Raw genomic sequence first — 25,648 nt, 5'->3', positions numbered from 1 at the left:
CCCTCTCCAAAGGCAACATTGATATTGCGAGCTGTTTCTGCCGCGTTAGTTCCACGTCAGAACTCGTATTCAAAAATCACTCAAATTTTTGAAGTATCCATCTTTCTTGTTTGCTTATAAAAAAAAACAACTGAAATTATAATTGAATAGAAACGATAATCGAATGTTGCACATTTTTTAAAAGAAGAACTAACTACATACTTACGTACCATGTGAAAAAAGTTTCACTCAAAAATCTCAAACCATTAAGTTTCTTTGTCAATTTGAAGTATCTATAACAACAAAATGGCAATTTCATAGTTAAACCCCTATTATTATAATATACCAATACTATGATCACCAATATAATGTACGAGGTAGGTGTTTCGAGGAGCGCTGGGCTTTGTATCGACACAAGTTTCGTCTCACACCAGCGTCCTTTACCGTGCGTGTGCGACGGTGATCACTCGCCATCTGGTTTTAATGTTGGAATCAACTTAGTAATTACGAAGTAATGCAAACTCTTGAATACCTACCAGCCTATCAAAAGTGTTTTCTCTTGTGCAATTCTGAGTATGTACTAGGGTGATCACTCGCCAAATGTTCCAATTTTGTAATTGCGAAGTACCTAATGCAACTCTTGATATGATCAAAGTGTTTTCTTTTGTATAATTCTGGGCAGGTAGGTACTACGGTGATCACTCGCCATCGAGTCCTAATTTTGGAACCAACTTTATTGTAATTGCGAAGTAATGCAACTCTTGATAGGATCAATGTGTTTTCTCTTCTATAAATCTGAGCAGGTAGGTACTACGGTGATCACTCGCCAACGGGTCCTATTTTGGAGCCAACTTTGTAATTGCGAAGTAACGCGCAACTCTTGATAAGTACCTACCTATCATTGTTTTCTGTTGTGCAATTCCGAGCATGTACTGTGATCACTCGCCAACGGTTCTAACGTTGGAACCAACTTTGTAATTGCGAAGTGCCTAATGCAACTCTTGATAGGATCAGTGTTTTCTATAATTCTGAGCAGGTAGGTACTACGGTTATCACTCGCCAACGGGTCCTAATTTTGGAACCAACTTTGTAATTGCGCAGTAATTCAACTCTTGATAGGATTAATGTGTTTTCTCTTCTTTAATTCTAAGCAGGTAGGTACTACTGTGATCACTCGCCAACGGTTCCAATTTTGTAATTGCGAAGTACCTAATGCAACTCTTCATAGGATCAAAGTGTTTTCTCTTGTACCTATACCTAATTCTAACAGGTAGATACTACGGTGATCACTCGCCAACGGGTCCCAATTTTGGAACCAAATTTGTAATTTCGAAGTACCTAATGCAACTCTTGATAGGCACCTATCAGTATTTTCTGTTGTGCAATTCTTAGCATGTACTAATGTGATCACTTGATAACTATCCCAATTTAGGAACTTTGTAAATGCGAAGTAGGTTCCTAATGCAAGTCTTGATATGAAGGTGTTTTCGCTTGTACAATTCAGAGCTGTACTACTGTGATCAATCGCTAGTCTTAATTTAGGAATAAACTTTGTAATTATTGCGAAGTAATGAAAGTCTTGATATAAAAGTGTTTTCTCTTGTAAAATAAATTCAGAGCTGTACTGCTGTGATCACTCGCCATAGTCTTTATTCAGGAACAAACTTTGTAATTACGAAGTAACGAGACCCTTGATATAAAGATGTATTCGTTTCTCCAATTCTGAGCATGTACTACGGTAATCACTCGCCATCGGGTGTTACTTTTAAAACCAACTTTGTAATTGTGAAGTAGGAAATGCAACTCTTAGATATCAAGGGGTTTCCTCTTGTGCAATTCTGAGCATGCGTGATGATGATCACTCGCCATTTTGCCAACCAGGAGGCTCGTGTTCCACCGTGAGACACCAAGTCGATAGCCTTGGTAATTGGGAGTTAAAAAAAATGGAGAAAAATAAAACAACAAATTGTTAGATTTAAGAGTATTTTATTTACTTGGAATTTAGATTTGGAAAAACTACCACCGCTTCGCAATGTGTTCTTCCGTGGAGAAGAAGCGGCGCAAGAAACTCCACGGGAATCACTTTTTTTATTAATTAAAGTAACACAATATTAACTTGATTTTTCTGAGTCCTCCCACCGCGTTCCGAACTAGCTTTCCTTTTCTTCCTACCTATGTCATCGCCCGGAGTAACGTCCTATTCTTCACAACGCGGCGTAATACTCGTTCAAAATGATTTCCTATTCTATTTGATTACATTCATAGGGTTATATATAAGGATTTTTACGATTGCTGCAATGTTTCATATTGAAGTATATATATCAAATTAATAAATATAAGTGGTTATCGGAGATAAAAGTGCTACAAACTTTAAACAATTTTAACATACACAGATGTTAGAGTTATAAATGTTTTAGACCTAGTTAACATTACATACATAAGAATGATTTTTTTGTTGAATAAGCATGACTTAAATACAATTTAAATATAAAATATATTTTAAACAATACTATTAAAAATATAAAGGTTAAATTTAAATCCACCATAGGTTAAGCTGTGAACGAAGAATCGAAACACATACCAATAACAATTCAACATAAGCATCGTTCTTGGATTTGTTGTATAATAATAATAGACGTGCACTCAATTTATTGTTGCAATGGATCGACGTTCAATATGCTTTAATACCACACAAGCTGGGGGTGTTTGTGAGATCGATTTAATATAACCATGTACCAATCAAGCTCTCATGCTTACATAATAAGAATAACGTTAGCCACAGCCGGCATCTAGAAGTGCTGAAATCACCAAGAACGCTTCAAATACAACTAAGACTAGCTTTATCAAATTATATTACAATGTCGCTAACGTTTAGCACAGATTCGATGTGATTAAAGCGTAAAATCAAATAACAATCAGCAAGAACTTAGAATGCGGGGTTTTAATAATTCTAAAGCCGCCCATTTCATTAAAACTATTAACAAAAGCCCAATAATTAGTTGCACATCTAGGACAAACCTCGACAATACCAGTCATCTCTGTGAAACCTTTCTCCGTGATAATTGACATTTAGTAAAATTTCGTGCTTGAACTAGAATTGTGTTAAAACATTCACAATTTAACAATTATTCCATATGTACACACACTACAACAATCTAGTTATCTATGTATTTCGACAATGTAACACACAATAACAAGATACCTGAAAGCTTATAAAAACGTCTTACTGAAGCAATAATAATTAGGAGGGGGAAAGGTAAATAGATTAATTACGCTTAAAAATCTTACTCATAAAGGTCACGATTTACGCCGCTGTCAGCTGTAGCACTAGCAGGTCATTAAGGTGGTGTCAACTGTCAACTTATAAGTAAACAATCTGCACAATCTACGTTCTAAGGTTGGATTTATTTGCTTGGAACTACTATCTGAAACATTTACAAGGCATCCCCAATGTTGCGTGCAAATATACAACATTCTCGTCAACTGTTAAATTACCGAATAATCATTTTATTGCTGGCAACAAACCGCGATGCACCCGGACTGCATTCTGTAATCAATAACAAAACACCGATTGTTGCAAGGCCTAAACTAAATAAAATTATTACTTGTACTTCCATTTATTCGTGCACTTTCTAAATGATTTTGATGGCGTGCGCGGATTAAATCGTATCGGCGATTTCTGGAAACAGAATTAAAGAAACAGGAAATATATCTTACACTAACGGTAACGAATGCAGGAATCTCGTAATCCATGGTTCTGTAAGCAAACATTAAACGTTTTCTATGCTAAGCTACATTATATCTGACTAGTTATATGAAATCATACTTAGTTTTGCCTAGCCTTAAAGTATAGAAAAAATTCAGACCTTTTATTGACGTTTCCGTACCAGCGTCGATAGACTTGTCCCTCAAACCCAAACGCGAAGCACGCGTCTGTTGAACATATTAAAAAACCCGAATTTCCAGAAAAGTTTTGTATCTTTGTTTTTTTTTATCGAATAATTATACCAGGTTATATTTATCTGCGAGACATGGTGGGGCGCGATTGTACCGTGCGTTCTTTATAATTAATTCCGTAACATGGTTTGCTCTTTTTGCTGCAGACTAACTATCTGTAATCAAAACAAAACAATTTCCTTTCCTACGTAGCGTTTTGAGATTTAAAATTTGTTAAAACTTACAATACACGTGCAGCATATGCCTGGAGTGGATATCTCAGGGCTTACGATGGGCGTTCATTCACGAGTAAATCCGGAACGGTCTGTAACATTCTAAATATTTTCTCTACCTAATAAATAAATGGTGAGGACAAATAAGTCACAACACCCTTATTGTTTTTAAAATAAAATTGGATTGAGATAAAACTTACAATACACGTGCTGCATATGCCTGGAATAGATATCTCAGGGCTTACGCGATGGGCATTCATTCGCGAATAAGTCTGGAGCGGTCTGTAACATTCTAAATATTTTCTCTACCTAACAAATAAATGGTGAGGACAAGTAAGTCACAACACCCTTATTGTTTTTAAAATAAAATTGTATTGAGATAAAACTTACAATACACGTGCTGCATATGCCTGGAATAGATATCTCAGGTTTTACGCGATGGGCATTCATTCGCGAATAAGTCTGGAGCGGTCTGTAACATTCTAAATATTTTCTCTACCTAACAAATAAATGGTGAGGACAAGTAAGTCACAACACCCTTATTGTTTTTAAAATAAAATTGTATTGAGATAAAACTTACAACACACGTGCTGCATATGCCTGGAATGGTTATCTCAGGACTTACGATTGGCATTCTCATTCACGAGTTAGTCTGGAACAGTCTGTTACATTGCAAATATTTTCTCTACCTAATACCTATTTAAACGGTGAGGACAAACTAGTCACAACACCTAATAGTATGCATTTAAAATGCAAAATTACTTTTACAGATATCAGCCACATACACATTTATGACGGGCATAAGAGCAATAAAGGCATTATAATATATAAATAAGTTACCGATTACATCAGATCCAGAAGTACGGCCTGGGTTTCAGTGTGGTGGACTATCTCAGGTTTACTAAACTAGTATAAAGTCATCCGTCGGCAATATCTACCTTGTGATGATCAACCGCCAGGAGTATTTTAAAACGCTGACTTGCTCACACGCATTTAATGGCAGGGACGCAAATGATGACTGTACCTTTTTGTATATTCCACAACTTGGACATAGCAGAATCAGGTAGGACTTTTGGGCTAACCTAAATTAAATTTAAAGCCTTCAGCGATTAGTTTACCGTACCGGCCACTGTGGTCTCCGGATCAATCTGCGAATAATATAGAAACACGAACTTGGAAGAAGAGGTAAGACGTTAAAATTTAAGAATTACCTTGTTCATTTCGGTACTACAATTGGTGTCTTATTCGTTTGATAATATATCATTGCAGCTGAAATCAAGAATAATTAAACCGCCACTGAGTTCTGTAATTTATTGTAAATTTTACCATACCTGCTCCAGTTAGGTGCATCAAGCGTTAAGGCACAATTGGGATCCTACTACAAATAATAATACGTAAACGTTCAGTGCAAATTGCGAGTCGAATATTACTTCCTTCAAATTGCAATTTTGGCGTGACTTAAATAGATGGTTCACCTTATCTGATCTCCAACCGCAAGTATGCTCCATACACACATTCAAACTTTCCATCGATCATGCCATTGCACTGGTAGACTCCAATTTTTACATACATTTCATTTCCGAACTGGCGAAGATATTTACTGGGCACGAGTTTTGCACTTTTTTGCTAGTATTTTTTGTTTGTTACCGGTAAAACTACGGCCAATCACAGGAATCCGGGCGCGAGAGAAATCGATAGACATATGTCGTCAATGCAGCAAATCGTCGACGTATTATAGCTCAATCCAGTTAATTTTTCCTTTATGATTTACATTACATTTAGATCATAACCTCTTAGAAAGATTGTTGAAGTTTAATATAAATTTGTATTACTGGCTAAATAACATATCTGAAATCATAAGAAATTTTCGATTTTGCCTAACCCAGGGACATGTATGATAAAAGGATAAAGGGATGTATTGGAATTGTTTTTACATAAAAACCAGATACAATTCTAAAATGCTAATGGTCCATCATATAGGCATTAAATGTTAGCAAAAATAAAATAGTGATGTCACAAAAAATGTGTCATGCAACTAATACATACGTAACTGTATAATATTAAACATTACCCAGAAGATCCCTTATGCGAAGCTTTATAGTTTAAAGTCAAGCGTTAAAACAACCGGATATATCCGAACGATATAGTACATTATACCTAGACAGATTTTTGGAAATAGATGAAAACCTCCACACTGCGTTAATTATCTGCAATCACACAAAAATGGCACGACAACTCTAACACTAAATCAAGTTAAACCCAATTGATTACCGAATTTCACCGTAGCATTCCATACATCTCAAGTTATTGTGCAAGCATTCCGTAAGCCTATTCAAACACGATAAAACATTGTAAAGTGTAAATAAACGTCCAAGCATTTCTTTTTAGGTGGTTTGAAGCAGCTACTGTCTCCATATTATTCTGCGCGCCGGGCGGTCTATGTATCGTAATGGTTTCTGAAAGCACACTTTAGCACAACCTAATGGGCCTAGTAGGCGATTGAAAATGCATACAACAAGAATTATTGATATTACAAGCACGTGCTTGAAGCTAAAATTTTTAACAAGAATATTATACAATCAGAAATACTAAATTGTGTTCCTTACATACTCAAAGCTAATTCGAAATGATGTGTGTCCTTTTGTTGGTGTACCTCTGTGAACATTCTCTAAAACCAAACATTTGTGCCAAAAGCATAACATTCGTTTAAGTGTTTCATTACCGAGCCCAACATTTTTATCCGAACGATTTTACTGGATCTTCTGTGAACAAACTTTAACAAAAACTTTCCCCATAGTTCGGGATTGAATGATAACATTGCAGCAACGTAAATTGGCGGAGGTAAACTATTTCGTAGTTTTTATCGTTTATTAAAAAAAGTAGGTGCATTTTTTGTACATTGATATTAATTTCACCTATCGTATAAAATTGTAAAATATCTTGCTTTTCAGAAAAAAAAAATTAATTATATTCAATCACTTCCATCACAGAACCAAACTGATCACTTCATTAGATATCAACTTTAAAGAAACTCATTAACACAATTACAAAATTTTTATACATTTGTCACCAACTATACTGAACTAATTATATTGTTTCATACTCACAATTAAATAACTTGAAACCAACTTTCGTAGCAACCTAAAATATTTTCCCCACTCGAATATTTTTTTTACCAAAATGTAAACAAGCTTAAAGCAAACGTATTAAAAATATTTTAATCCTGTTTTTCGTACCATCTTGTAATATTTTTCTTTCCGTATCTTCGAGATCCTGTTTGATAACGTTATCTTTATAACGAAAAAGAAAAATTAGAAAACAAAATAAACTTACTATTTCTTCTGGGAGTAATAAGTTAAGACAAAATTTTCGAAAAACTCATCGTTTGGGCATTTTACTGCGTCTAGTCTTTCTCTTTTGATTTTTCAATATTATATTATTTCTTTCATAATCCCAAATCTACTTACAGACGTACGTGTCTAGCTACCTTATCAGTTCGGAATATCCTTGAAATTTAAATCCTATGTTTATTTGTCTACCTTTTATTATCTCATTTCGTTACCTTCTCACTTATGTTTTTTCTCTGGGGTATAATCCTTAACCTTTTCAATTCGCTAAGTGCATATTTAAAGCGACTAGTTTATCCTCTTATTATTTAGATCTTTCCAATGATTTTAGGGTACTGCTTTTTTAATTCGGAATTTGAACACGACTTTTATTCTTCTTTTGACCAAGCATTTGCTGCTAAAGTGACCTTTCAACATTTCAATGGTTGCTGCGTGTGCTAACCAGAATTTTTAATCGCGTTTTACTTCAATTGTGAAATCGGGGCTTAAGAACGAAAAATAAAAATTAGAAAACAAAACAAACTTACTATTTCTTCTGGGAGTAATAAGTTAAGACAAAATTTTCTAAAAGCTCATCTTTTGGGCGTTTTACTGCGTCTAGTCTTTCTCTTTTGAATTTTCAATATTATTATTTCATAATCCCAAATCTACTTACAGACGTACGTGTCTAGCTACCTTATCAGTTCGGAATATCCTTGAAATTTAAATCATATGTTTATTTGTAGACTACCTTTTATTATCTCATTTCGTTACTGTTTCACTTGTTTTTATCTCTGGGGTATAATCCTTAACCTTTTCAATTCGGTAAGTGCATATTTAAAGCGACTGTTTATCCTCTTATTATTTAGATCTTTCCAGTGACTTTAGGATACTGCTTTTTTAATTCGGAATTTGAACACGACTTTTATTCTTCTTTTGACCAAGCATTTGCTGCTAAAGTGACCTTTCAACATTTCAATGGTTGATGCGTGTGCTAACCAGAATTTTTTATCGCGTTTTTTTCTAATCGCGTTCTACTTCAATGGTGAAATCGGGGCTTAAGAAAATTAGATCATACTCTTACTCTAAACCTTTCAAGATGAAGTTCAATGTACGTCATAAAAATTGCTTTTCATATTTATTGAAATACTACCCACGACCGGACCGAGCATTATACAACTGAAATGACACGAAAACATGGCATTAACGAGGTTAAGTAATTATCCAGGGATGTTAAAAAGACCACACAGAACAGATAAAAATATTTTTTATTATTAAAAATTATAGTGAATTTAAAATTTAATTTGTTAACATGTTTATAAAGAATCTAATTTATTTCAAATATTATACGTACAAAAATTACTGTATTCGAGCAAACACGATAATTAATTTGTTATTAATTTAATTTTTTGATGTTTCACCCGGAGCAATGACTATACGTTGAAATATGTCAAAATTATTTTGCAAATGGATCAATAAATCAATAATTATATTTCCAGAATATTTTAAATAATGATTTATTTGTCATCGCCCGATACCTGTAATCTTCTAAGAACTTCTACTCGAGTTGTTAATTTATGTACGAGTTTCACAAAACTATAACATCTTTCTTTAGTAAAAAACAATATTTTTGATTGAAATCTCTTCCAGTTAAAACTTACTAGCAGTGTGAGAATGTGATCGAAAACATTACGCCTTTCAGAGACACAGTTAAAATTAATAAAATGCGATTTTGCTCCTGATAATCTCAATTTTCAACGGTATCTTTTTTGAATTTCTTTTCGCTAACAAGCCTGCCTGCAGCTTCCTTATAAAAACTAATCTGAAAATTAATGTACCGACCTTATTATTTTACTTATATCTATTGATCGTCAGCTAAATCTAATTTAAATGGAATGCGAATTTTATATTATCTAGTATTAATTAAAATGTATTATTTGCCGCAAAATCCTTAAGTTAGGGTATGTTAAGGTGAAAATTATAGTTATTTTGTCTTATATAATACCTGCACTCGAGCGAGTTTAAAGAAAAATCCCTAATAAATAGGGGATGTTTCTACCGGAAGACCGGGATGATCCTTGAGTATAATCGTCGCGTTATAGATTTCGAAGCCGACTTTGGCCTACGCTAACATTAATGTTGTAACGCGACCGACCTGCCTGCCCGTATCTCGTCATAAGCCGCCTCTGTTGAACAAGTCACATATAAATAAATAGAATCAATATGTTTAATAGCTGAAAATTGTTAAAGTATGTTTCAAGTTTTAATAAATATACCAATATATTGTCTTAGATAGTCAGAAATCGATAGCTTTTATATGCTTATATGTAAAGTTAATACAATATTATTATGGTTGTGATGATAATAATCACGAGCCAAACTTGTTTTTATTAATTCACTAATTCAAAACTAGTGTTAAGAATTATATCTTTTTTTAAATCCTGCGACAACTATTCTAGCCAAAAATATTCTATACCTTAATTTAACCCATTTACAAACAAGCTCTAGTGTGTTATGGCATAACTATTTACGGTATACATATTATATATTTCGTGTTGATTATCTTACAATTACTGGTATATACATTATTGTATTTTAATTTTTATATTTACAATTAAGTTATGTACTTAGCTCGCGTCAATTAACTAAATGTGTGTTAATTCAAATTCTTATTTAAATAGAAACAGTACTAAGTATTCATATAAGGTAGTAAATAATAATTATATTTAGAAGACGTTAGCTAATTGCTTAGGTCATTTGAAATTTGAAGAGAAATAACCATTTTATCAAATTTAATGATTATCATGTAAAAGCCATGCTTTAATATAATATTTTTTTGTAAAAATAAATATGTTAACATCCAGTATGTTTATTTATGTTTGGCTTAGAAATTAATATCTGTGTACGCGTTTCTTTTTATTTAAAACTATTTTATGAATCCAATCTCTGGGGGATATCTGTTTATACAAACAATTCTGACTTTTAATATTTTATCAAAACAAATACAATCATTACTTTATGTTGAATTGAAATTATTTTTTAAGTGTAAACAGTTATTGTTTTTTAAAAAAAAAATCTGCTTAAGATTAAACAATAATTAAGCACGTTGTAAAAGTTGTAAATTTAAATTTAGGGGTATTCTACATATTTTTATAGTTACTAAATCAAAAGGGTTGCCACTCGTATTAGAATATATAAACCATTCAAATCATGTTTAAATTAAAACTATTTACTTAATTATACTATATTTCTCTTAATGTTCCCAAAAGTTTAGCATGTAGGTAATATTACCTACAATAGTGTAAAGCGTAGATTAATAATGAGATGAATATAATATTAAAAAGTAAACTGTTTAAGCGATTTGTCGTAGTTTTTTACAGCAGGAACAAAAACATTGCTAATAAAATAAACACGATAAAAAAAGTAAAAAGAAATAAAATATAATGATTCAGTATGGTTAGTCCTATTTCATTAGTTATGGCATTATGAAGCCTAGTTTCGACGACAGACATGAAAAATCAAATATAGATTCACAACCGATTTAATTTTTAATTAACTGGATAACTAGTGTTTGATACGTGTGTTTTTTTTTATTTCACTTACATTTGTATGCATTATGGTTAGTATATAATATACTACCTGACCCGACAGACGTTGTTCTGTTCATTATAAAAAAAAAACGTGCGGGTGGAATTTTGTAAAATCCGTTCTTAGCTGACCTCTACTCGGTGAAAAGAATATTCCTACCAAATTTCAAGTCTTTAGCTCTAATGTCAACTTTAATAATAACGGTTTTTATTAATGGCATATTGCCTTGCTATAAATTTGTTTTTATTAGTATTCGCCTAATCTTTTTATTGCCTATTATTTATTTCTTATCATAATATAATTTTCATTATCACCTCTAAGATATCTACTTAATAATAAATTTTTATCAACTGCACACTGTCTTGATATGAAGTTGTTGTTCAACTAGAATTCGCTTAAATAATTTTTTCTTTCGTTTCATAACGTTATTTTTTGTATCGCCTCTAAAATAGCTACTTAATAATTACCGGTTTAATTTTCATGATATAAATTTGTTTTTAAACTAGTAATCGCCTTGTTATTGCCTATTTTTTCTTTCTTATCAGAACGTAATTTTTGAGAATCGCCTCTAAAATAACTACATAATAATTACGGTTTTTATTAATGGCATATTGCCTTGCTATAAATTTGTTTTACTAGTATTCGCCAAATCTTTTTATTGCCTATTATTTATTTCTTATCATAATATAATTTTTAGTATCACCTCTAAGATATCTACTTAATAATACGGGTTATATTAATGACACAATGTCTTGCTATGAATTTTGTTTTTCAACTAGAATTTGCCTTATCTTTTTATTTCCTATTATTGTAATATTATTTTTGAGAATTACGGGTTTTATCAACTGCACACTGTCTTGCTATAAATTTGTTTTTCAACTAGAATTCGCGTAACCCATTTTACTCCCTATAATTTCTTTCTTATCATAATATATGTTTTTCAACTAGTATTCGCCTCATCTTTTTATTGCCTATTATTGTAATATTATTTTTGAGTATCACCCCTCTATAAGATATATTGTACTTAATAATTACGGGTTTTATCAACTGCACACTGTCTTGCTATAAATTTGTTTTTCAACAAGAATTCGCTTAAATTATTTTTTCTTTCTTTTCGTAACGTTATTTTGGAGTATCGCCTCTGAAATAGCTACTTAATAATTACGGGTTTAATTTTCTTGATATAAATATGTTTTTCAACTAAAATTAGCTTCATCTTTTTATTGCCTATTTTTTCTTTCTTATCATAACATTTTTTTGAGTATCGCCTCTTAAGATGTCAACTTAATAATAACGGTTTTTATTAATGTCACATTGACTTGCTATAAATTTGTTTTTAAACTAGTATTCTCCTAATCTTGTTATTGCCTATTTTTGCTTTCTTATCCTAATGTTATTTTTGAAAATCGCCTCTAAAATAGCTACATAATAATTACGGGTTTTATTAATTTTGTTTTTAAACTAGTAATCGCCTAATCTTGTTATTGCCTATTATTTCTTTCTAATCATAACATTTTTTTGAGTATCGCCTCTTAAGATGTCAACTTAATAATAACGGTTTTTATTAATGTCACATTGACTTGCTATAAATTTGTTTTTAAACTAGTATTCTCCTAATCTTGTTATTGCCTATTTTTGCTTTCTTATCCTAATGTTATTTTTGAAAATCGCCTCTAAAATAGCTACATAATAATTACGGGTTGTAATTAATGGCACATTGTCGTGCTATAAATTTGTTTTGCAACTAGAATTCGGCTTATCTTTTTATTGCCTAATACTTCTTTCTTATCATAATATTATTTTTGAGTATCGTCTATGAGATATCGACTTATCAATTACAGGTTTTAGTAATGGCTCTTTGTCTTGCTATTAAATTGTTTTTCAACTAGTATTCGCCTTATCTATCATTATATTATTTTTGAGTATCGCCTACAAGATATTTACCTAATAATTACGGGTTTAATATTCTTGCTATAAATTAGTTTTTCGACTAGAATTCGGCTGATCTTTTTAATGCCTATTATATTTTTCTAATCATAATACATTTTTTAATTATCGCCTCTAAGATATCTACTTAATAATTACGGGTTTTATCAGCTGCACATTGTCTTGCTATAAATATGTTTTTCAACGAGAATTCGCTTTATCTTTATACTGCCTATTTTTTCGTTCTTTTCATAACGTTATTTTTGAGTATCGTTTCTAAAATAGCTACTTATATGTTTTTCAACTAAAATTCGCTTCATCTTTTTATTGCCTATTTTTTCTTTCTTATCATAACGTTATTTTTGAGTATCACCTCTAAAATAGCTACTTAATAATTACGGGTTTTATTAATGGCACATTGACTTGCTATAAATTTGTTTTTCAACTAGTTTTATCGCCTAATCTTTTTATTGCCTATTATTGTAATATTATTTTTGAGTACTCTATAAGATATATTGTACTTAATAATTACGGATTTTATCAACTGCACACTGTCTTGCTATAAATTTGTTTTTCAACAAGAATTCGCTTAAATTATTTTTTCTTTCTTTTCGTAACGTTATTTTGGAGTATCGCCTCTAAAATAGCTACTTAATAATTACGGGTTTAATTTTCTTGATATAAATATGTTTTTCAACTAAAATTAGCTTCATCTTTTTATTGCCTATTTTTTCTTTCTTATCATAACATTTTTTTGAGTATCGCCTCTTAAGATGTCAACTTAATAATAACGGTTTTTATTAATGTCACATTGACTTGCTATAAATTTGTTTTTAAACTAGTATTCTCCTAATCTTGTTATTGCCTATTTTTGCTTTCTTATCCTAATGTTATTTTTGAAAATCGCCTCTAAAATAGCTACATAATAATTACGGGTTTTATTAATTTTGTTTTTAAACTAGTAATCGCCTAATCTTGTTATTGCCTATTATTTCTTTCTAATCATAACATTTTTTTGAGTATCGCCTCTTAAGATGTCAACTTAATAATAACGGTTTTTATTAATGCCACATTGACTTGCTATAAATTTGTTTTTAAACTAGTATTCTCCTAATCTTGTTATTGCCTATTTTTGCTTTCTTATCCTAATGTTATTTTTGAAAATCGCCTCTAAAATAGCTACATAATAATTACGGGTTTTATTAATTTTGTTTTTAAACTAGTAATCGCCTAATCTTGTTATTGCCTATTATTTCTTTCTAATCATAACATTTTTTTGAGTATCGCCTCTTAAGATGTCAACTTAATAATAACGGTTTTTATTAATGTCACATTGACTTGCTATAAATTTGTTTTTAAACTAGTATTCTCCTAATCTTGTTATTGCCTATTTTTGCTTTCTTGTCATAATGTTATTTTTGAGAATCGCCTCTGAAATAGCTAAATAATAATTACGGGTTTTATTAATGTCACATTGACTTGATATGAATTTGTTTTTAAACTAGTATTCGCCTAAACTTATTGCTTATTTTTGCTTTCTTATCATAACGTTATTTTAGAGAATCGCCTCTAAAATAGCTACATAATAATTACGGATTGTATTAATGCATGTCACATTAACTTGCTATGAATTTTTTTAAAACTAGTATTTGCCTAATCTTGTTATTGCCTATTTTTTCTTTCTTATCATAATGTTATTTTTGAGAATCGCCTCTAAAATAACTACATAATAATTACGGATTGTATTAATGGCTCATTGCCTTGCTATAAATTTGTTTTACTAGTATTCGCCTAATCTTGTTATTGCCTATTATTTATTTCTTATCATAATATAATTTTTAGTATCACCTCTAAGATATCTACTTAATAACACGGGTTATTATTAATGACACAATGTCTTGCTATAAATTTTGTTTTTCAACTAGTATTCGCCTTATCTTTTTACTTCCTATTCTTGATATATTATTTTTGAGTATCGCCTCTATAAGATATATTATACTTAATAATTACGGGTTTTATCAACTGCACACTGTCTTGCTATAAATTTGTTTTTCAACTAGAATTTGCGTAATCTTTTTATTCCCTATAATTTCTTTCTATCATAATATAAGTTTTAGTATCGCCTCTAAGATATCGACTTATCAATTACAGGTTTTAGTAATGGCTCATTGTCTTGCTTTACATTTGTTTTTCAACTAGTATTCGCCTCATCTTTTTATTGTCTATTATTGTGATATTATTTTTGAGTATCACCCCTCTATAAGATATATTGATTGTACTTAATAATTACGGGTTTTATCAACTGCACACTGTCTTGCTATAAATTTGTTTTTCAACAAGAATTAGCTTAAATTATTTTTTCTTTCGTTTCATAACGTTATTTTTTGTATCGCCTCTAAAATAGCTACTTAATAACTACGGGTTTAATTTTCTTGTTACAAATTTGTTTTTTAACTAGAATTCGCTTTATCTTTATATTGCCTATATTTGCTTTCTTATCATAACGTTATTTTGGAGAATCACCTCTAAAATAGCTACATAATAATTACGGGTTTTATTAATTTTGTTTTTAAACTAGTAATCGCCTAATCTTGTTATTGCCTATTATTTCTTTCTAATCATAACATTTTTTTGAGTATCGCCTCTTAAGATGTCAACTTAATAATAACGGTTTTTATTAATGTCACATTGACTTGCTATAAATTTGTTTTTAAACTAGTATTCTCCTAATCTTGTTATTGCCTATTTTTGCTTTCTTATCATAACGTTATTTTGGAGAATCACCTCTAAAATAGCTACATAATAATTACGGGTTTTATTAATTTTGTTTTTAAACTAGTAATCGCCTAATCTTGTTATTGCCTATTATTTCTTTCTAATCATAACATTTTTTTGAGTATCGCCTCTTAAGATGTCAACTTAATAATAACGGTTTTTATTAATGTCACATTGACTTGCTATAAATTTGTTTTTAAACTAGTATTCTCCTAATCTTGTTATTGCCTATTTTTGCTTTCTTATCCTAATGTTATTTTTGAAAATCGCCTCTAAAATAGCTACATAATAATTACGGGTTGTAATTAATGGCACATTGTCGTGCTATAAATTTGTTTTGCAACTAGAATTCGGCTTATCTTTTTATTGCCTAATACTTCTTTCTTATCATAATATTATTTTTGAGTATCGTCTATGAGATATCGACTTATCAATTACAGGTTTTAGTAATGGCTCATTGTCTTGCTTTACATTTGTTTTTCAACTAGTATTCGCCTCATCTTTTTATTGTCTATTATTGTGATATTATTTTTGAGTATCACCCCTCTATAAGATATATTGATTGTACTTAATAATTACGGGTTTTATCAACTGCACACTGTCTTGCTATAAATTTGTTTTTCAACAAGAATTAGCTTAAATTATTTTTTCTTTCGTTTCATAACGTTATTTTTTGTATCGCCTCTAAAATAGCTACTTAATAACTACGGGTTTAATTTTCTTGTTACAAATTTGTTTTTTAACTAGAATTCGCTTTATCTTTATATTGCCTATATTTGCTTTCTTATCATAACGTTATTTTGGAGAATCACCTCTAAAATAGCTACATAATAATTACGGGTTTTATTAATTTTGTTTTTAAACTAGTAATCGCCTAATCTTGTTATTGCCTATTATTTCTTTCTAATCATAACATTTTTTTGAGTATCGCCTCTTAAGATGTCAACTTAATAATAACGGTTTTTATTAATGTCACATTGACTTGCTATAAATTTGTTTTTAAACTAGTATTCTCCTAATCTTGTTATTGCCTATTTTTGCTTTCTTATCATAACGTTATTTTGGAGAATCACCTCTAAAATAGCTACATAATAATTACGGGTTTTATTAATTTTGTTTTTAAACTAGTAATCGCCTAATCTTGTTATTGCCTATTATTTCTTTCTAATCATAACATTTTTTTGAGTATCGCCTCTTAAGATGTCAACTTAATAATAACGGTTTTTATTAATGTCACATTGACTTGCTATAAATTTGTTTTTAAACTAGTATTCTCCTAATCTTGTTATTGCCTATTTTTGCTTTCTTATCCTAATGTTATTTTTGAAAATCGCCTCTAAAATAGCTACATAATAATTACGGGTTGTAATTAATGGCACATTGTCGTGCTATAAATTTGTTTTGCAACTAGAATTCGGCTTATCTTTTTATTGCCTAATACTTCTTTCTTATCATAATATTATTTTTGAGTATCGTCTATGAGATATCGACTTATCAATTACAGGTTTTAGTAATGGCTCTTTGTCTTGCTATTAAATTGTTTTTCAACTAGTATTCGCCTTATCTATCATTATATTATTTTTGAGTATCGCCTACAAGATATTTACCTAATAATTACGGGTTTAATATTCTTGCTATAAATTAGTTTTTCGACTAGAATTCGGCTGATCTTTTTAATGCCTATTATATTTTTCTAATCATAATACATTTTTTAATTATCGCCTCTAAGATATCTACTTAATAATTACGGGTTTTATCAGCTGCACATTGTCTTGCTATAAATATGTTTTTCAACTAGAATTCGCTTTATCTTTATACTGCCTATTTTTTCGTTCTTTTCATAACGTTATTTTTGAGTATCGTTTCTAAAATAGCTACTTATATGTTTTTCAACTAAAATTAGCTTCATCTTTTTATTGCCTATTTTTTCTTTCTTATCATAACGTTAGTTTTGAGTATCACCTCTAAAATAGCTACTTAATAATTACGGGTTTTATTAATGGCACATTGACTTGCTATAAATTTGTTTTTCAACTAGTTTTATCGCCTAATCTTTTTATTGCCTATTATTTCTTTCTTATCTTAAAACGTCTTGTCTTCGCCCCATCTTCTTAGTCAGTCTTAAAATACCAATGGCTCTCTACCTCTTCTTTTATAAAGAATAGCTACCTAGTTAAAAGCACAAATCTGAAATAATATTTATAATTACAGTAGGTAATAATAGTAAAGATCTCCTATGGCTCTCTCTACAATCTTATTTTATGAAGAATAGCTACTCAGCTCAAAACTCAAATCGGAATTAATATTTAAAATTACAGATCTATCATTTATATATTAATTACCTTTTTATTTATTCCTTTTCAAGGGTAAACTTAGTTACGCAAATCTGAAATAATATTTAAAAATACAGATATATCATCTTAAAATACCTATGACTATCATTTTATATGTGCGAGAATATTTTATACGTTATGCCTCTATTTCCATCTTCCTTTTTTTTAATAAAATCGGCTACTTGAATTTATTACTATTATAAAAATATAATCACTATCATCTTATTGTTCGAGTAAATTACCTACTACGACTCTACAATACGATTTTGTGAATACTTACTCAGATTTAGTTAAGAGATAGCTAAAATAAGTAAGGTGGTCATAAGTATTGAGGGGCTCTACACAGATTAGGTTTATGTTTATAAATATTGAATAGGACTCTATATTTATTTATTCACAGCTACTCAAAATTGTTACAAATATTTTTAATTTGAACTATCAGAAGAATAACCAAATATTTGCTCTACCATACAAGTATTGTCATCGTCATTGAAGATCTATTGATACCCCAAGCATTTTATTTACGAAATTAATTTAGGTTAACAGGTACGATTCGTCATTAAAGTTTAAAATTACAGCTCCACATCTTTACATAAAGCTCTATCTAACCGTCATATTTTTTGAATAATAGCTATTCAGGTTCATCAGTTGACAAATATCCATTTTATGTTGTCATCGTAATTGAAGGGCTACACAGATTTATACGTTTATAGATTATTTTACATTAAAAATTTCACAGTACTATTATTTTTTGACAAAAAATACCCTTTGTAAGAATTCGAATGTTCCAGGAATCCGAACGAAGGGCGAGGGGATCAAGTCGTAAATCGTAATTAAGTTTTTATATTAATAAGGTAATCAGATTGATCAACGAATAAATAAATTTATATAAATAAATAGTAGTGACTCCAATCTTATTTTTTTTCTTTTTAATGTACTTACAAGACTCCAACAAATTTTACACATATGGCTCCCTTCTTCGATTTCCAGCTATTTTAAGATTTGACAGTTATTATTACAACCTTATCTATTTTAAAAAATATATTTGGGACCATTTTAAATTTTAGTTCATACATATCATTGTTATTAGTTGTATCAAAATTTAAAGTAATTTAATTATTGTGTTATTTTGGCATGGTTATTAACCGTAATAATAACATATCAGACATATTTAATACATAAAACCTATTTTGTATGGATAATAAAAAGAAATAAATAAACAAATAAATAACAGCTTTACAGAATCGTCTGTAATATTTTAATTGAATTTTGATTACTAAAATTTGCCCGTTTCTTTTTGAATTACCTTACATTTACAATCCTCTTAATCCTTAAAATATCATTTTTGATGACATACAAAAAGCACCTAAACAGATAAATTTTACATAAACCTGTGGTATATATCACCATCACTATAGCTTTAATTGCTAGTCTCTTGCTTACAAACCTACATTGATTACCTAGACAACTAAAGCTAAGACTGCTAGCCTCTTTTATGTTTATTGCAACCTAGAGTCTACACCATAATAACTGAATTATTGCCTTCTTTCATCTAACGTAAATACAACCACTAAAGCTAAGACTGCAAGCCTCTTTTCTGATTGTTGTAACCTAGAGTCTACACCATAATAACTGAATTGCCTTCTTTCATCTAACGTAAATACAACCACTAAAGCTAAGACTGCTAGCCTCTTTTCTGATTGTTGTAACCTAGAATCTACACCATAATAACTGAATTGCCTTCTTTCATCTAACGTTAATACAACCTATATCACTAAAGCTAAGACTGCTTGCCTCTTTTCTGATTGTTGTAACCTAGAGTCTACACCATAATAACTGAATTGCCTTCTTTCATCTAACGTTAATACAACCTATATCACTAAAGCTAAGACTGCTTGCCTCTTTTCTGATTGTTGTAACCTAGAGTCTACACCATAATAACTGAATTGCCTTCTTTCATCTAACGTAAATACAACCTATACACTAAAGCTAAGACTGCTAGCCTCTTTTCTGATTATTGTAACCTAGAGTCTACACCATAATAACTGAATTGCCTTCTTGCATCTAATGTAACAACCTATATCACTAAAGCTAAGACTGCTAGCCTCTTTTCTGATTGTTGTAACCTAGAGTCTACACCATAATAACTGAATTGCCTTCTTTCATCTAACGTAAATACAACCTATACACTAAAGCTAAGACTGCTAGCCTCTTTTCCGATTGTTGTAACCTAGAGTCTACACCATAATAACTGAATTGCCTTCTTTCATCTAACGTTAATACAACCTATATCACTAAAGCTAAGACTGCTTGCCTCTTTTCTGATTATTGTAACCTAGAGTCTACACCATAATAACTGAATTGCCTTCTTGCATCTAATGTAACAACCTATATCACTAAAGCTAAGACTGCTAGCCTCTTTTCTGATTGTTGTAACCTAGAGTCTACACCATAATAACTGAATTGCCTTCTTTCATCTAACGTAAATACAACCTATATCACTAAAGCTAAGACTGCTAGCCTCTTTTCCGATTGTTGTAACCTAGAGTCTACACCATAATAACTGAATTGCCTTCTTTCATCTAACGTTAATACAACCTATACACTAAAGCTACGACTGCTAGCCTCTTTTCTGATTGTTGTAACCTAGAGTCTACACCATAATAACTGAATTGCCTTCTTTCATCTAACGTAAATACAACCTATATCACTAAAGCTAAGACTGCTAGCCTCTTTTCTGATTGTTGTAACCTAGAGTCTACACCATAATAACTGAATTGCCTTCTTTCATCTAACGTTAATACAACCTATATCACTAAAGCTAAGACTGCTTGCCTCTTTTCTGATTGTTGTAACCTAGAGTCTACACCATAATAACTGAATTGCCTTTTTTCATCTAACGTAAATACAACCTATACACTAAAGCTAAGACTGCTAGCCTCTTTTCTGATTATTGTAACCTAGAGTCTACACCATAATAACTGAATTGCCTTCTTTCATCTAATGTAACAACCTATATCACTAAAGCTAAGACTGCTAGCCTCTTTTCTTATTATTCTAACCTAGTGTCTAGACCATCATAACTGGATTGCCTTATTTCATCTAAGGTAAAGACAACCCAGACCACTTAAACTAAGACTGCTAGCCTCGTTTCTGATTATTGTAACCTAGAGTGTACATAGACTTATTATTATATTATAATTGAATTGCCTTCTTTTATCTAAGGTAAATACAACCTAGACTACTAAAGATTGCTACTCTCCTTGCATAATAACAATTATTTCCATTTAACTGTACTTTGGTTTTGTTAGTCTCAATACAACCTAGACCATAAGTCTGATAACATCTCATCTATGATATGTGTATCCCAGACCACAAGCTTAGATCATCTATCTCTAATAATAATTATCACCATATAGCAATAGCTGTCACAAATCAATTTTACATAACTTTCATAGCTTGTGTCATCTCACTACAACTAGATCATCATATTTGGATTACAACTCGTCAAAACATTTTAAACCTGTTTTAGCTGTCTAATCCGATTCTTCAGTTAATGTTTGAATAAACTACAGATCTTACTTTTTGTAGAATAGCTAGTTATATTCATAAATTACTTTTAATTTTCACAGCTCTATACGATATTTTGAAGAATAGCTATTAACATTTATTTGTCAGTTGCTATTAAAATATGCTATTACATTGTTGGTGGTGCAAAGGTTAGTGCCATTGCCTCCCGATTTGAGACGAGCCAGTTCAATCCCTGCCTGCCCAATACTATAAGAAAATTTACTTAATATCATATGTATATTGATCATACTATAAATCTAATTGAGCACAGAAATACCTACCGCAGCTTATAAAAGCTCCTTGTCATGAGACAGATTTTGCTCTATTTTATTTTTTGATAAATAACTCAAATTCATATTTCATAATTACCAATGGCTCATTTATTGAATAACATGGATATTGAAGTCCATCAATTGCTTTTTAAAATACCAATGACTTTATATGTTTATTTTGAAAAAAAAAAATGGCTACCCAATACATCAACTGCTACAACAACTGCAAATTAAATATACCTAGCTTTTCTTATTTTTTGAAGTGCAGTTACTCATGTCTGGTTATTTTTGAATTACCTATTTTTATTTCATAAATATTATTACTTACAGCTGTATCCGTTTATTTTGAACAAAATGGCTACCCAAATAAATCTACTGCTTTTTGAACTACCAGCAAGCTTTCTTATTTTATTGATCTATCTTATCTTTTGAAGAATAGGGCTACTTGAATTGGTGAATTGTTTTTTATTTCACCAACATCTTTCTTATTTTCTTTAAAATTACGAATGTCACTATCCTATTTTTTGATTATAACGACTCAAATTCATCGATTATTTGTTGAATTATTGACAGCTTTCTTATTATTTTTTAATTACCAATGGCCATCTTATCTTTTGAAGAACATGGCTACTCAAATTCATCGAGTATTTGTTGAATTATTGACAGCTTTCTTATTATTTTTTAATTACCAATGGCCATCTTATCTTTTGAAGAACATGGCTACTCAAATTCATCGAGTATTTGTTGAATTATTGACAGCTTTCTTATTATTTTTTAATTACCAATGGCCATCTTATCTTTTGAAGAACATGGCTACTCAAATTCATCGAGTATTTGTTGAATTATTGACAGCTTTCTTATTATTTTTTAATTACCAATGGCCATTTTATCTTTTGAAGAACATGGCTACTTGAATTCATCAATTGTTTTTTAAATTACCAACAGCTTTTTTATTTTACTTAATTACTAATGGCTCTTCTTTTGAACACATCAATTTATCAGTTCTTTATTGATTATCAGCTATAAATTAGAATAGGGTCTATTTAAGGCTTTTATCTTATTTAAATAATTATCTTAATAAACCAATGTTAAAGAAAATTATGCATATTTTGCTGCTTGCTACCCATAATATATCTTAATAAATCATGAGTTTTAATGCAACACAATACATGTAAGTATTTAAGTCTTGGTATATATATATACATAATGTTGTTGATCCCTGTAAGTATGTCTCATCTGATAATTACTACAAATTAAAAAAAAATTGAAGTCTAAAAAAGGATGTTAAATGGATTTATAAAATTAAGTACATATAACTTAATTGAATAAAAAAATATTATTAATTACAATATGCAATTAGGTTAATTAACCTTACCTATACATTACTGATAACATATTGTGATGAGCTCATAACAATATGACGTAGGTAATGGATTTTTCCAACACCCAAAGTAAGACATTTTTGAAGTAGTTAAAGAAATTTTATGCAAACAACAAGTATAACAAAGTACACTAGTACCTACTACCTAGTCCCGTAAAATATAAAATGTAATATCTATATTTTAAAGTTTTATTAAATAAACACATCTCTGAAGTAAATAACATTAAAATGAGTGGCAACCCTACCGTCCTATTGTTTGTTATTTTATATTTGTAAACGCTATGATTGAAATAGATTAAATTATTAATTTAATATAAAATAGACTCGATTGAGCTATTAAAACGTTATAATTATTTAATAATATATGAAAATAAAAATGACGCACCTGATCCATAAATAACCATTGACGACTCTCGAAGCGCCGCGGCCGTTTTTAATCACAGATTTTACCAACGCAAAACGCTTTGCTTACGTGTTAACCGGGCGACGACTCCGCCATCTTGGAAGAATCTATTATTTTTAATAATTTCTTTCCCTGCTTTCCGTACGTTTGTTTACACCCCATAATTTTTACTGCACAATATTTGCATTTAATACCAAAACGACAAATAAATCTACTAAACATTAAATAATATGCAATCTTACAATATACGCCTAAGTACGTAACAGCTACAACACCAAGAGAAGAATCATACGCAAAAGGCCCGTGCGGGGTCTTATATAGCTTTGCAGTCGTCATATGACGCAGTATAATACTATAAAGATGAACAGGTCAACAGCATGTATAGTCAGCAAGCATTCGAAGCGAAGCTACAATTCAGTCGGATTATAAACTTCTAGAATGTTCTTGCTTAGAAAAAAGAGATAGACTTATGTAGTGGAAAAGAGATAGTCGTTATAAAGTACAAATACAAAATGTGGCCATAGACTAAGAGCTAGTTATCACAATATGCAAGGTTATAATATTTCGATGAACTTTTCAACTGACAATGTGTTCACTTACATTACAACGAATATTAACTAAGCTTATACAAATGTTCTAAATTAGGCAGTTGTTCATGATTTACACTCTTATGTAAATAAGACATCTAAGTGTACCTACCAACTCAATATGTAGATATATTATTATCGTATCACTTAAGTCTTATTTGCATAGTTGCATTTTATAGCATTATAATTACTTATATTACAGTGCATCGACAACGATTTTGTCTGTAAAGTTATATTAATATGAAAACCCTGAAAAATAATATATTGAAAGTTAATATTTATATTTTCTGCTTCTATTCATTTTTTATTCACAATAAAATTGAAGTATAATATCATTATATTAATGTTAAAATGTGTTTCTATAGATTTAATTGTTAGGTAGATTGCTGAGTAGCCAGCCCAGTTAGCATGATGATCAAATAATATATTCGTGAATATTTCATGTAATAACTATCACTCATTTAATTTTTTATCTAAAAACTAAAGCTATTAGAAAAACTAAACATAAACAAGTATATTTATAATTTATTTGTTTTTTGAAAAATCAATGGCCCCCCATTACCCCAATGCATGCGTTTTATTTTTGTTAAAAGTTATTATAAGTAAAACAATTACTTGTTGATATTAATTTTTAATACCTTTATTATTATAAATAATAAATGTCAAAGTAATAATATAATATCTAAATAATCATAATACATATAATATAAACGAAAAAAAAATTAAATCATAGTTATCTTCATTATTTACATCACAATATCTGTAGCAAATAATAACTTCAAAGATGTTGGGAAGTAGTATTTATATAGTAACTGTTCAACAAGCTCTTATGCCAAGCCAATTACGCAGAAAAAAGATAGATAACCCAATTACCTAGAATAATATTCAAGTTTAAGAAAAACACCCTAATATATCAACACAACCTAAGGTACACACAAATGAGTCTAGAATCGAATACCGACAATTCTAGATTTGGAATAGTAATTACTATACTATAAATATAATATAAAATTTACAAATACTTCCAGGAAATCAAAATATTTGGCATGGGATGCGTAAGCTGAAAATCAAAATTGCAGGCCTGGAAAGGTTCACTGCCCAACTCAGCAATTTGGTCCCAAATTACATAAATTTAAACCCGTAAAATATGTACAGCAGAACATAGACTATGCTACACAACATGCGCAATACTGCCACATACTGCGCAACGCGTTGTTCTGGATCAATACCGATCATTCTAGTTTTCGCATTGTAAATATAATATTATAATGTATCCCCCCGCAAGGACACTTCACATCTGCAGCTGCATGAGATACGGAGGGTGAAGATCAATATCGAA

The 25,648-nt window shown here is 30.3% G+C and overlaps 1 long non-coding RNA gene across 50 annotated transcripts; it reads right to left on the bottom strand.

Annotated features, from left to right (window-relative positions):
* Positions 1-1,945: 1,945 nt before the first annotated feature.
* On the bottom strand, positions 1,946-21,208 carry LOC126977040 (uncharacterized). 50 transcript variants are annotated; one of them, XR_007732126.1, is made up of 11 exons: positions 21,110-21,148; positions 20,695-21,008; positions 20,534-20,589; positions 20,383-20,431; positions 20,223-20,278; positions 20,073-20,120; positions 19,912-19,967; positions 16,837-19,806; positions 9,480-13,895; positions 9,136-9,296; positions 1,946-8,653 (listed from the first exon to the last, which is right to left on the bottom strand). It is a non-coding gene; the product is annotated as an uncharacterized LOC126977040 (long non-coding RNA). The 50 variants fall into 50 exon arrangements; XR_007732100.1 differs by lacking the exons at positions 20,383-20,431; positions 20,534-20,589 and adding exons at positions 20,485-20,533; positions 20,639-20,694 and having other exon boundaries at positions 19,912-20,120; positions 20,223-20,382; positions 20,799-20,903; positions 21,009-21,208; XR_007732114.1 differs by lacking the exons at positions 20,383-20,431; positions 20,534-20,589 and adding an exon at positions 20,485-20,533 and having other exon boundaries at positions 19,912-20,120; positions 20,223-20,382; positions 20,639-20,742; positions 20,848-20,903; positions 21,009-21,208.
* Positions 21,209-25,648: the final 4,440 nt, after the last annotated feature.

The sequence above is a fragment of the Leptidea sinapis genome, chromosome 43 (genome assembly GCF_905404315.1).
Source record: "Leptidea sinapis chromosome 43, ilLepSina1.1, whole genome shotgun sequence".
Lineage (NCBI taxonomy): Eukaryota > Metazoa > Arthropoda > Insecta > Lepidoptera > Pieridae > Leptidea > Leptidea sinapis.
This window is presented reverse-complemented; position numbering and strand designations above follow the sequence as displayed.